The following is a 13,481-nucleotide window of genomic DNA, read 5'->3' on the forward strand; positions in this document are numbered from 1 at the left end:
ATCATCAATTTCATTCAATTCATTTGACCAGTTTACCCATTTTTAGGGTGATCTAGTCAATTTTGAATAAATTATCAATTTCAACCGATCCATTTGACTTGTTTATTCATTTTTAGGGTTTCAATCTAAGGTTTACTGAATAAACTAGTCTAGACATTACAATCCTTTCACATCACTTTATGTGTCAGTCAAAATAATCAATCTATTCGGATTTTGTCCTCATTTTGGTAGGACAAATGTCTCTTGTCATTCCAATTGGCCAAATTTTACAAATTGCTTTTCACTCGAATATCAATAAGTTGATTGGATTCATCAGGTATTGTATGGTACCTGCCCTAGAGGATTGCATTCTCATGTTATGTGAGGACTCATGTTTTATTTCTTAATTTAGTTTATTTTATAATTATTTGCCCTAGTGTTATTTAATTTTTCTGCGGCTCGTTTAACGAGAAATAGTGAATACATTTTTTTTCGAAACAATATTCGATTCGAGAAGTGCAATAATCTTGGAGAATTAAGAATAATTAATAATATACTAAGAAAAGTTAATTGAGAGATTAGAGGTGAGTGAGTTCCAATTAAGCTTTTACTGCACGCGCGTCGATGGTTTGTCGATAATCATGTCAGTACAACTAAGTGGAGATTTGAGAAATTAATATTAGACTAGTAAGAGTGGGTAATTACAGTGTTAAAGGAAATACCTTGAAGGATTAGTGCATGAGTGTATCAAACCCGAGAGAATTGGAGGTGCGAAACCCTATTCCGACAACTATTCAAAGTTGACTGTTTGGCAAATCTTCCTAACTACTTTTCTCTCCAATCTTCCAAGACAAGCCATAAGCCACAACTCTCTCATTTCTCTCTCTCCATTTTCAGCCAGCAGTCAAGGAAGAACAAAGGGAAGGAAAAACTTCATCTTCTAGCTTCCATTTCACCCACAAATCCTCCACCAAATCAGTCACAACTTGGAGTACCACTCTAGTTAGGAGCAAGGAGCAATCTTGTGGATTTTCTTGGAGAATTTTTGGCGGAAAAATCTGATATTCATCTAAGGTTCCAAGGGTAATCACTTCATCTAGGGCATTCATCTAGGGTTCCAAGGGTAACTATCAATTGCTTATTAAATGTTTTTGGAATCTTGCTTTAAAAAATGGAGCGAATTGGGGCTGATTTCATTGGACAAAACTTTGAAAAAGAAAGAGAAATAGGATGGCAGATTTGGTTTGAAAGATTTCACAAACTTTGATCGTTTTGTTAACTGTCTTTTCGTGCGAGTTTTTATCTAAATTTTGACAGAGAGGTAGTCCATATATGGAGGTTTAAGTATAGCAAATTTCGTGTAATTTCAATACCGTTTCGATACCCAAATGATGTCTCAAACCTTGCTCTTCAAATCTGAAAATTCACTGCTCAGGTCATGAAAATCAACTGACTTTAAACTGTTATATCTTTTTGCTCAAAACACCAAATTTAGTTCCGTTTGTTGTGTTTGAAACTTTAATTGGGATCCTTATTGTGTTTCACTTCTTGTCAATTTTACCGAATTTCCAAATATCACTGAAAACCAAGGCTGGGTCTATCTTGTCTCCGTGTATCAGTAATATTGAACTGAAAAATGAATGCTTTTTGTTTGGAATCTTGGAAAAGTGTCCTCTGGGAACTTTTAGTACTTTGGATCTAATTTCCAACGGTATAAAGTTTTCCATTTTTGGATATACCAAACTCAAAATCTAATTTTTCAAGTTTTGTCGCATAAAGCAAAAAATTTCCTATTTTGTAAGAAATGAATTTTAAGAACTTTTCATTTCCTTTTTATATTGATAGTTCATTTTAAACTCGATTTCATGGAGGATACGACTTTTCTCTTGAACTTGATGTTTCTTTGGATTTAAATGAGAAATCTTAATGTTCTTTATTATGCTTAATTCTTGACTTAGAACTTGATTTCTCATGGTTCCATTCTTACTTTTGAACTTTGAATTTGAAAAGACTTGATTCAAGGCTAAAACGACTCGCTTTATTCTTTATTATACATTTAAGAATTATATACCAACCTCTTGTTTCTTCACTTCTTAAGTACGAACACCTTAAGGTCTTGTTTTTCACTTTCATATAAATATGTTGGTTCTTACCTCAGGACTCGAGGATAATCAAGGGTGTTATCCAAGAACCGAGACATATCGCACGTAACTGTGAGTGTTCCTTGCATGTGTGTGACTTGAATAGTTTTGCTATATGTTTACTTCATATTTCTTGTGTGTTTAAGTGTTAAGTGTTCTCTATAATTGCTCCTATGTAATGTTTCACCATTTTAAGGTGAGTGTGTACTTTATCTCACTTGATCTACTAAAATAACAAATTTTTACCGTTTAACCGTGAATTTCTACCGTTTACCGGTTTATTTGATTATTTGCGCATGTTGTAAGCTCTTAGCTGAACTGGGTCCTGCCCTTGGTTGCTAACCTACTCGAGTCAGGATTGGGCTCGATCGGGTAGGTTGGAACCCTGAACCACTGTTTCGGTATACTCGAGTATTACCACTGGAGGAATAAGGCGATGACCAGGCAAATCGGGTGAATTATTGGAGTTATAAGGTGAAACTGACCGCAATGGTTCCACGTGAACACCATATCCTTTCAATGTGTGTTTATTTCTGTAAAATGATAAATGTGTCATTTTAATGTGCCAATGTGAAATCTTGAACCATATGTGCGTTATGCTTAATTTACTTGATTTATTAAAATGGCTTCTGTGTTTTAGAACCTCACTGGGTTGTTTAGCTCATTCCAATCCTTTGTTTTCCTTAACAGGGTTCAAGACCGAGAGTGCCTACGAATAGTATTAAGTTGTTTTCTTTTGGAGATTTTAAGTTGTATTATAACAATTACTGTATTACACATTTTTTTGGGTTATATTTAAACTTGAAGGTTAGCTAAGTTGAGTATTAATGTTTTGGAGTACTTTAAATGTATATTGAAAATATTTGAAGTATTTCTAGTTTTTGAATTATGGATTGTAGTGAGCCCCGGCAAGAGTTGGGCAGGCATTTCGTTCACCCCTGTGGTTCGCCTTTGGGGAAAGTGGAGCAGTCACAGGTGGTATCAGAGCTTAGACTTTAGATCTCTATAGTGTATCCTAGATTGAAAGTTTAGGATGCCGGACTGTGGGACTCGTTGAACTGTTAAGTGACGCGATGCCTAGTAAGGGTTGATTTAAGTTAATAATCTTACTCGGAATTGTAGGAATGGAAAGAAATGGTATACAAGGACTGCCTGGGAGGTGATTTCGACCTCTTATGTTTTAGATAGGGCCGGGCGAGCCATTTCGGCAGTTCATCCTAGGGCGTAGGATGGATCGTTTATGTGATTATTGGATAACATATTCGTATTTTGACCGTGTGGTACTAGCTATAGCAGAGGAGAGACAAAGGCTAGTAATTGCAAATGAAAGAGCAAATGCGCTTGAGATTAAAGCGCTCGAGGAGCAAGAACGAACCGATATTTTACGTGAACAGTTACAGGAAACCAATAATCGTTTAATTAGGATGACACAACAATTAATAGAGAGAGGTGGAGAAGATCGTGGTCCAGAGGATCCTAGTGTTAGGGAACGGGAATCATTTAGTTCCAATTAATCTAGTGAAACACTATTTTTGATCTTTTGTAATAGGACAATGGGAGTAGAACTTAGAAGTTTGTACCTTGGAGATGCATGTACTTTTGTTAATCACCTATTTACTTTTGTTTACTGACCTTGACTTGATATGTGTTTTACTTGACTATAACTTGTATTTTACTTGACTATGATCTAATGAGCTCTGATAATGTTATTTGTGCAAGTGATTTCATTTTTCTTTAGAATTGTTACTGGTATGTGTGTGTAGTTCAATTATGGTTTAGTGTAGGGTTTATATATTTGCATATAGATTAGTTGGGAGCATGGAAATTAGAGGACAACGACAGGGACGTCAACCCAGACAACCCCGAAATCAAAGAGTAGATAATGAGTCTGCTACTGATCAAAATGCCGAGATAAGGGTTGGGAGAGGAGATGACCAAATGGCATTAGTTTTAACTCGTATGACGGATGTACTAGAGCTCTTAGTAGCTCAACAGGGTCAGGGGGTTGGACAAGAAAACCAACGTGAAAACCAGGAGATAGGAGAGGATCGAGTTTTGGAGCGATTTCAGAAATTCTTCCCATCCAAATTTTCTGGAGGACCTGACCCAGAAGTGGTTGAAAATTGGTTAAAAAATATAAGAGATATATTCGATGCCTTGAACTACACAAAAAAGACAAGTCACTTTTGCTGTATTTCAACTTGAAGGAGCAGCTCGAGTCTGGTGGAATGTTATAAGAAACAAGTGAAAAAGTGATCAAACTCCAAGAGTTTGGATAAACTTTGTATGAGAGTTTAATGAGAAAATTTCTTCCTCCACTAGTCCAAGAAAAGAGAGAAAACGATTTTATAAAACTTCGTCTAGAAACTTCGAGTATGACTGAGTATGAAATACAATTCACGAAATTATCTAAATATGCTCCAGAATTGGTAGCTACGGAGCGGAAGAAAATAAGACGGTTTATCCAATAATTAAATTTAGAAATCCAAAATGCCCTAGCCGCAGCACAGATGAAACATTTAGTGACGCTCTTGAGAAAGCACAAAGGGTGGAGAGTACAAAATCCCAACTGAGAACCTTTCAAGCGAGGAAAAGAGATGTATCCGACACTTGTGACGACCCCACCTCCCCCTAAGGCCTACCAAAGGGTTCGGCGGACTGCCTGCCCAGTTCTCGCCAGGACTCACTCACTCGTATCACGTGCATACATCCATGGACCATAACTAACATCGCAATTCAAGCTTATAATTTACATTGATGCACAATCAAGATACAAAGCCTCAATATACCCAAACTGGTTCAAAGTGTATACAATCCGAATACAAAACATTCTATTTGAGGAATAGCGCGAGTACAAGTCAAAAGTCAAAACAACTAGACTACGCTAGTCTTTATACATCTCACGCCTCGCTCGTACCCCTGTAAGGAAAACAAAACTAGCGGAGTGAGCCAAAACTCAGTGAAGTTCCAAATATCAAATTGGCCATCAAGCAAAGTAATAATAGTGTGATAGTGAAATAGCGAGCAAACAAGTCAAATTAGAGAGATAACACTTCAAATAGTCAAAAAATATCTGGTTCACATTCACATGTAAGGATATAGTGGCTCATGTCTCGGTTCCATCCCAGCTTGATCGATTGGTAGCTGACACTCCGTCAACTTTCAAATAATAAACTTGTCCAGAAAAGAAACCCACTTCACGCCAGTCTCCGTCCACCGATCAACCTCCTTATCCGGGCCCGCATGCCACACGAAACACGGGTGGTAATACTCGAGTATACCTATTAGTCGAGAAGATAACACTCCACTCGACATTACTAGTTACCCAGGGTTCGTTATCTAATCGACTAGGCCCTTGCCGGCTTGACTCGATTAACTAGCCACAGGGTTTCTGGAATTCCGGGCAAGATACAATTCATATGCATGTAAATCAAGTCAAGTGAAATCGGTAACAAGAACAATTCTCGTTAGGGCAAGTGCGATAAAGTACACCCTTGCCTGATCAAATCACTTATATATCATGTAATCACATTGGTCAAAGATAAATCACAAATATCAAGTTCAATCAGATATTTGGAAGCACTCACTAAAAGTAGTGCCTCTAGTGTTCGCGTCTGGGTGGTACTCCGGGTTTGGAGTCCAAATCTGCGATAAAACTTGATTTAAAAACTTTGAAAATCGACTAAGATTCGAAACTTAGACGTTTCGTTCAATAAGAATCAAGAAATTGAAATTCACTTGGAGACTGGTCGTGAAAGACTTGCTTGCTTTTTAAACTATAAAACTTTGTAACATTTATACTTGGAAATGCCATTTGATTCGAAAGTACAAGGAAAACATACTTCGAGCAGTCATATTTTATTTCCCAAGGGTACAAGTTCAGCCAAATCCTTACTTATATACCTCGGAACAAGAAGATGCAAGAATCCTAGATGGCTCAAGTAGTAACCATTCTTAACCCTTACTCAAGTTGCAAGTATGTCTACCTAGTCTTTGAGCAAAAATTTGGGCAGTACGCCCTTTGTATTTTCCTATTTCCAACCATTTATGGCTTCATTCTTTTCCTCAATCAAACCCAAAGTTACACACAACACAAATTCATTTCAATAGCCGTTCAATAGGCTCAAGACAATACAAGGACAAAAATCAAGCTAACAACAAGTGCGGAAATGATGTTTAGTAAAAGACAGATTTGACATGTTTTTGCATAACGGACACATCCGAGGCTACGCTTATCAGATTGAGGTACAACTTATACCGTTTCGAAGCAAAGACAAAGGGCTACAATTTTGATGAAGACCACTTAGTCCAAATTCCAGTGTAACCTAGTCAAATCCCAATTCACATAACCAAATTCCAACTAACCAGCTAGTTAACCGTACTACCTTTAAATGGTCATATCTCAAGCTACCAAAGTCCGTTTAAGACGCTCTTGGAGGCGTTGAAAACTAAGACAACATACTAAAACTTTCATGTTTTGGCAAATGGCTAAATCAGCACGGATAATAGTGAATAGACACGGTCAATTGGATGAACTGTCTAAAACTGATCACTAGATGCATCCTAGGGCAGTGAGGGTATTTCGGTCTTTTCACAGGATACGTTGCTCCGATTGGGCTGAATTTTGTAGGCAACTATAAAACATCATTCTATACAACTTTCATGTTTTATGCTAAGCCTAATTCGGCCTCTAACATCACAAACTGGAACCAAACAGAACTGAGCTACAATTTTCCAGAAATCTGAAATTTTACGGTTTCAAAGGAAACTTTCTTCATTTCTTGCTTCAATCACTACCACAACCTCTTATATAAGCTTAGATACAACATATATTATCCATACAGCAAGTATAGGTAGAAAATCCTTCAAACCCTAACTCATGTAACTCAAGAACATACACTATATCCATCCAAATCATTATAATCACTATCATCCACCACAAATTTAAGGTGCTATGCCCAGTTAAGCAAGATTAAGAGTAAGAAATGGTAAATTAGCATTATTACCTTACTAAAGTTACTACCAAGAGCAGCCCTAGCTTTTCCTTCCAAGCTTTCACCAACACACCACTAGCTAAACACTCAAAGAAAGTTTTAATCGGATTAGTTTCTTGTTTCCTCACTTAAATGACTCAAATTCAAAATGGATTGGTGTATCTCTCCCTCTCTCTCAGCCAAAGCAATCAGAAATGATGAAGAAAGGAAGCTAAATGGTGATAAGAAGGCAAGACAATTTGGTCTTGGTCAAGGCCCTAGATGGCCAATAAGTGGCATCACCAATTTCCACTCATTTTTTGTTTTTTTTTCTTGCAAATTTGGTCAACATTTTTGGCCAAAGCTAGCTGAGAATGATGGGATATTTTGCTCAAATATTAATGAGCTTATATGGTAAGAAAATGGTGACCAAGTGGTGTGTTCAATTGGTAGTACACGGTACACGTCGGTTCGCACCGTTTTTCCTTAAATCACACGTACTAGGGTTTTTTACTTCCTATTCACTAACTTTTTATCATTGCTTCTAATCACATATTATTTCTCACCTAAAAGTCACTCTTAAGCACCAAATTTGATCCTTACTCCGTACCGGATAATTACACTACGGATACACGAAAAATCCTATTTCACTTCTAATTGAAGTCGGAAAGGAAAACCCTAATTTCCTATGATCATTGGCACTTTTCTAGGGTGATTGAGTAGTAGGATAGGATAGAATAATAATTGCCAAATAATTTTCAAATAAAAGGGAATTTTCAAGAAATATATAATGAATTTACAAGTCCTCACAATACTAGCCACTACCTTGAAGTATCAAGAGAAATTGGACCGCCACCTAAAGTTAGAAAAGGAGTAGATGAAGTAAGACTACCACTTTTTTCACCACCCATGATAAAGAAACCAGAAGGAACTATGTTACGAGAAACTCCAGTATGACAGATACAATCAATGGAAACTTCATAGGCAAGTCAAATCACAACTTCTCGTCTGACCTGTGGATATTTTGGAAGGACGAATTATACCGAAGAAAACTGCTGGGTGAAGGGATGAAAGTGTATGGGATGTGAGAGCACCAATCACAAAATTCACGATTGCCCAAAGAGATATCCACGAGAAACTACTATTCAACAAGGAAATAAAACTATCCCTCGACAAGTAAATGAAGGAGGAAACCGACCAATGGCACCTGCAAGAACATATGCAATGATCACACAATAAGGTCTAGAGTTATCTGAGATTATGGAAGGTATGAATTTTGAGAACGAAATTCTTTTAAGAGGGAGAGGATGTGAGGGCTCATGTTTTATTTCTTAATTTAGTTTATTTTATAATCATTTGCCCTAGTGTTATTTAATTTACACGTTTTTTCGAGACAATATTCGATTCGAGAAGTGTAATAATCTTGAATAATTAAGAATGATTAATAGTAAGCTAAGAAAAGTTAATTGAGGAATTAGAGGTGAGTGAGTTCCAATTAAACTTTTACAACACGCACGTTGATAGTTTCTCGATAATCGTGTTGGTACAACTAAGTGGAGATTTGAGAAATGAATATTAGACTAGTAAGAGTGGGTAATTACAGTGCTAAAGGAAATACCTTGGAGGATTGGTGCATGAGTGTATCAAACCCAAGAGAAATTGGTGGTACGAAACCCTATTCCGACAACTATTCAAAGTTGACATTTTGGCAAATCTTCCTAACTCCTTTTCTCTCCAATCTTCCAAGACAAGTCACAACACACAACTCTCTTATTTCTCTCTCTCCATTTTCGGCCAGCCCTCTAGGAAGAACAAAGGGAAGGAAAAACTTCATCTTCTAGCTTCCATTTCACCCACAAATCCTTTACCAAATCAGTTACAACTTGGAGTACCACTCTAATTAGGAGCAAGGAGCAATCTTGTAGATTTTCTTAGAGAATTTTCGGTGGAAAAATCTGTTATTCACCTAGGGTTCCAAGGGTAATCACTTCATCTCTTTAATCTTTCCATTTCTCCAAAGTTTAACAGTTAATCTTCATGGGTTTGAAACCCTAATCCCATTCATAGGATAGCGGACTTGAGGAACCATTTTTCTCGCATTAAATCCTATGCCAGCTATCTTGATGAGACCTCTAGGTAGCTGACTTAATGCTTTAATGTTTGATTATGGTTGTTTATGTGATAAATGAGATGTTTATGGTTAGAAAGTGGAGAGAAATCGAAGGAAAGTTATGAAGGCAAGCTGGCCAAAAATTTTGTCCATGTTGTTCTATTTTTATTTCGAAATTTTGATACTTGGTTGGTTGTGAAATTGATGGATATATGTTGTATATTGTGTGTGAGGACCCGCAAAATTCTCCTTGTTTTATTTTATTTTATTCTATTTTATTTTTCCGCGTGTATTTTCCTTGCTTTCAATCAATTAATCATTTAATTTTCAGAGATTTTATAAGTGAGTATCGTTTTTAAAATCATTTGTTTTAGTATAAGTGCGTACATGTTAAATTTGAGGTGCATTATGGATGTGAGATCCTGGATTCCAAATTGTCTCAAATAAATTAAATATGGATATTTATAGTAGCTATTGTGTGAAAAATGTATTTTACCATGTGTTTTAATTTTCAAAGAGTATTTTACATACCAAAAGTGAAAAATTTAATTGAATCATTAAAATCCTACTTTCAAAACTAAACCGTTAAGTTTAAATTAAATTCAACCAATTAATATTTTCGTGATTGTATGTGCATCCATGCATGTTTAGTACGGGGGTTTGAGTGATTAGTGCCTTGGGTTGGTGGGCTTAAGTTAGTTTTAATTAAACTAAGTAAACCAATGGGTTAATTACATTGGATCAAGTAGAGTTTTAGTGTTGGGCCTTTAAGTTTTAATTTCATTAGAAGCCTAAGCCATAAACCCATTAATTACCCAAGCCCATGACCCATCTCTTGTTTTGCTTTACTATTAATAGACTTAGCTATTAAGTTAGGAGGACATAAGACAAAACAAACAAAGCCAACACCAAGAACAAGCTACCGTGAGCTTGGAGAAGAAGAAAGGCAGTATCGGGTGAGCTAGGAGAAGAGAGAAAAAAAAAGAAAGGGAATCATTGGGGTTATTCATCCAACCTTGCTTGCAACCAACCAAGGGAACTTTGTTGGAGAGTTGGAGCTCAAGGATACATCTCCTCAAAGAATCGGCCAGCTAGGGGGTATGATTAAGGATTTGAGGTAAACCAATTTCCTAACTCTTGATTCTTGTGGTAAAACATATGATTGATGATTGGAAGTTGAATATAACTAGCTAGGAACTGATTTGAACGGCTGGAAATTCGTTTGATTGGGTGGAATTTAAATGAACTTCAAGTGTTCCTTTTCTGTCAAGATTTCTGTCCGAAATTAGTCTGAATATTCGAACATGTTGGGAGCTGATTTGGCCTTAGTACAAAACATGAAAGTTGTAGGGAATGATGTTTTATAGTTTCCTGTAAAATGTTAGCTCAATCGGAGCAACGTATCCTGTAAAAAGACCAAAATACCCCTACTTCCCTGTATTTATCCGAAACTGATAATCAGCTTCTGTAATTGGATGTTTTGACCAGGAATACTACTGATTTGGTTGTTGATGTCTTCTTAAGACTTATAGACTTGTGTCTTAGCTTTCTAATGGCTTTGGAATTACCTGAATTGGAGTTGTGTGTGCTGAGATATGAGTGAATAAAGCAGGACTGCTAGTTGATTTCCGCTGTGAATTTCAAACAGGAAAATCTGGAGTTCCTTTTGGTAAATTTGACCTAGTTAGGCTGAGAACTGGACTGAGTGGTCTTCATGAAAGTTGTAGGTCTTTGTCTTAGCTTTTCAACGCCTCCAAGAATGCCTGAAACGGACTTTGGTAGCCTGCGATATGGCCATTTAAAGGTAGTACGGTTAATTAGCCGATTAGTTGGAACTTGGTTCTGGGAATTGGGAATTTGACTAGGTTACACAGGAATTTGGACTAAGTGGCCTTCATCAAAATTGTAGCCCTCTGTCTTAGCTTCGAAACTGTATAAATTACATTCCAATCCGGTAACCGTAGCGTCGGATGTGTCCGTTACGCAAAACCCGTCAAATCTGTCTTTTGTTAAGTTTCATTTCCGCATTTATTATTAGCTCGATTTCTATACTTGTATTGTTTTGAGCCTATGGAATGGCTATTGAAATGAATTTGTGTTGTGGGTAATCTTGGTTCGATTGAGAAAAAGAATGAAGCCATAAATGGCTGGAAATAGGAAAATACAAAGGGCGTGCTGCCCAAATTTTCGCTCGAGGGCTAAGTTTTTATTTGAACTGGTATATTTTTGTTTGGCAAATACTATAACCGTTTTTCCATCTTAAAACATGATCATTCTTCAATTGGAAACTCCAAATGTTTACTTACTCTTACCAAATAAAGAGGAATGGTTTAGGGTTTTCTTGAGTATTTTTGTCCTCCCTCTTTTTCATGAAGTCTATAATATCTACTTGAATATGAAATGATTTTGAACCATATAAACGATTCCGAAAACAGTATTTCTTAGCCTATCTAGTTGGATTCCGACTTGTCTTTGGTTCAAGTGTTTACATTAGAAAATTTTATAGCCCTTTTGAGTTTGGTTTTACGTTTGGTCTATGAAACCCTAGTTATTTTATCCACGGGTCCAAATGTCCTCGTTTCACTTTAAAGTCTCTTTATACGTTCTACTCATCATTTGTAGAGTTCTTTGATTTCACCTAATTGTTTGTGCTAGATGAGCTGTAATATTCTTTCTCATTTAATCTTAGGTTTTCTCGGTGACTAAGGATATTTGGCACGTTGTTTTGCGTACATAGGTGAGTGTTCCTTGTTTGTTATATTTCCTTGACTTATTGGCTTGTTATTATTGATTGATAATGTGTTAAGTGCTTTCAATGATTGTTAAAACGAGTTTTCTAGGCGAGTGTGTACTTTATCGCACTCGACCTAAATAAATGTGAAATTTTCAATGATTAAATGCTAGTTGCGCATGAATGTAAGCCGTTTGGCTGAACTGGGCCCTGCCCTTCGTTACCGATCGACTCGAGCCAGAAGCGGACTTGGTCGAGCGATATGGTGACGCTGGGTGTGAACGTTGGTATACTCGAGTATTACCTTGTAGGTTGGTGGAGCCTGGCCAAAGGCCAGGAAAGGGGTGAATGAAACGAAAGAACAAACGAGGGTTTTACTTACAAAAATGCAATCTTCAAAAGAATGAAGGAATAAGGGGAAATGTCAGGAGAACGAACGAACGAACGAATTTATGGCTCCCAGTGAGCCCGTATCCTTTTAATGTATGTGTTATTATCGCTTTCCATTTTAAATGTTTCTTGAATTATTAATATTCTATGTTTAATGTATGGATTGATTATTTGATTATGTGTTCGGAACCTCACTGGGGTTTTAACTCATCCCTTTAGTTTGTTTTCCTTAACAGGGGAAGGCACGCAAGGATGAGAGCTTGGTATAGACTAGCATGGTCTAACTCTTGTTTTTGTAATGGTTCTCGCCCTAATGTTTGGCACGGGCTGGTTGTATGAAGAATTGAGAATCTTTATATATTCGATGATTGTACTCCCTTTTGAGATAGAAATGTATATGTAAGTTTCACTTAAGTTTTGGATTGTTGTATGTTATTCCTTTGGTTGTATTCCGGACTTGATTAAGGAACGACTGAGTCCCGGCGAGAGCTGGGCAGGCGGTCCGCCGAACCCTGGGGTACGCCCTAGGGGGAGGTGGGGTTGTCACAGTTGGTATCAGAGCCTGCTTCGCGTGGTCTCTGCGCGGAGTGAGCCTGGACTGAGTGGTGAATAGGCATGAAGGATTAAGTACTCGTTCGAGCATAAGCTACGAACTGTGAACGTTATAGGCCTTAAATTTCCTGTAGTATCTAAGGATCATAGATAGGTACGTCGGGTAGGAATTTCGATTGTAGATAGTTTACTCTTGGGACTGGCCAGCTCGAGATGTGAACTGTTTTATTTCGTATTCTCGTGCTCGAGTACTCTGGAGTTGAGGCGATGCTAGCTACTAGGTACTTGAGAATTGCATTTTGGGAACATGAACAGGCTTTGTCTAGCTAGAATGAGCACAAGAGGTCAATGGATATTTAGTTTGGATAGTAAGTGACGTAAGAGACCGGACGGGGTTATTCAACTGAAACTAGGACGATATCGCCTTTTCTTTTGATTTGTCCTTATATTATTATTACATGATGTTAGTTGGTGTATTTGTGCATATGATTATCTGTCTAATTTAATATGCCTTTGTGTATTTGATCATCTGTCTTCTTGATCTATGGTGTGTTATGTGCGTATATGTTTATTTGTGTATTTGGTATGCTGGAATTTGTTACTTT

The 13,481-nt window shown here is 37.1% G+C and overlaps 1 long non-coding RNA gene across 1 annotated transcript; it reads left to right on the forward strand.

Annotated features, from left to right (window-relative positions):
* The first annotated feature begins 9,938 nt into the window (after window positions 1–9,938).
* On the forward strand, window positions 9,939–12,794 carry LOC140016301 (uncharacterized). The gene is made up of 3 exons (XR_011822679.1): window positions 9,939–10,320; window positions 11,893–11,940; window positions 12,561–12,794. It is a non-coding gene; the product is annotated as an uncharacterized lncRNA (long non-coding RNA).
* The last annotated feature ends 687 nt before the right edge of the window (window positions 12,795–13,481 follow it).

Source organism: Coffea arabica, chromosome 10c (assembly GCF_036785885.1).
Source record: "Coffea arabica cultivar ET-39 chromosome 10c, Coffea Arabica ET-39 HiFi, whole genome shotgun sequence".
NCBI classification, from domain to species: Eukaryota; Viridiplantae; Streptophyta; class Magnoliopsida; order Gentianales; family Rubiaceae; genus Coffea; species Coffea arabica.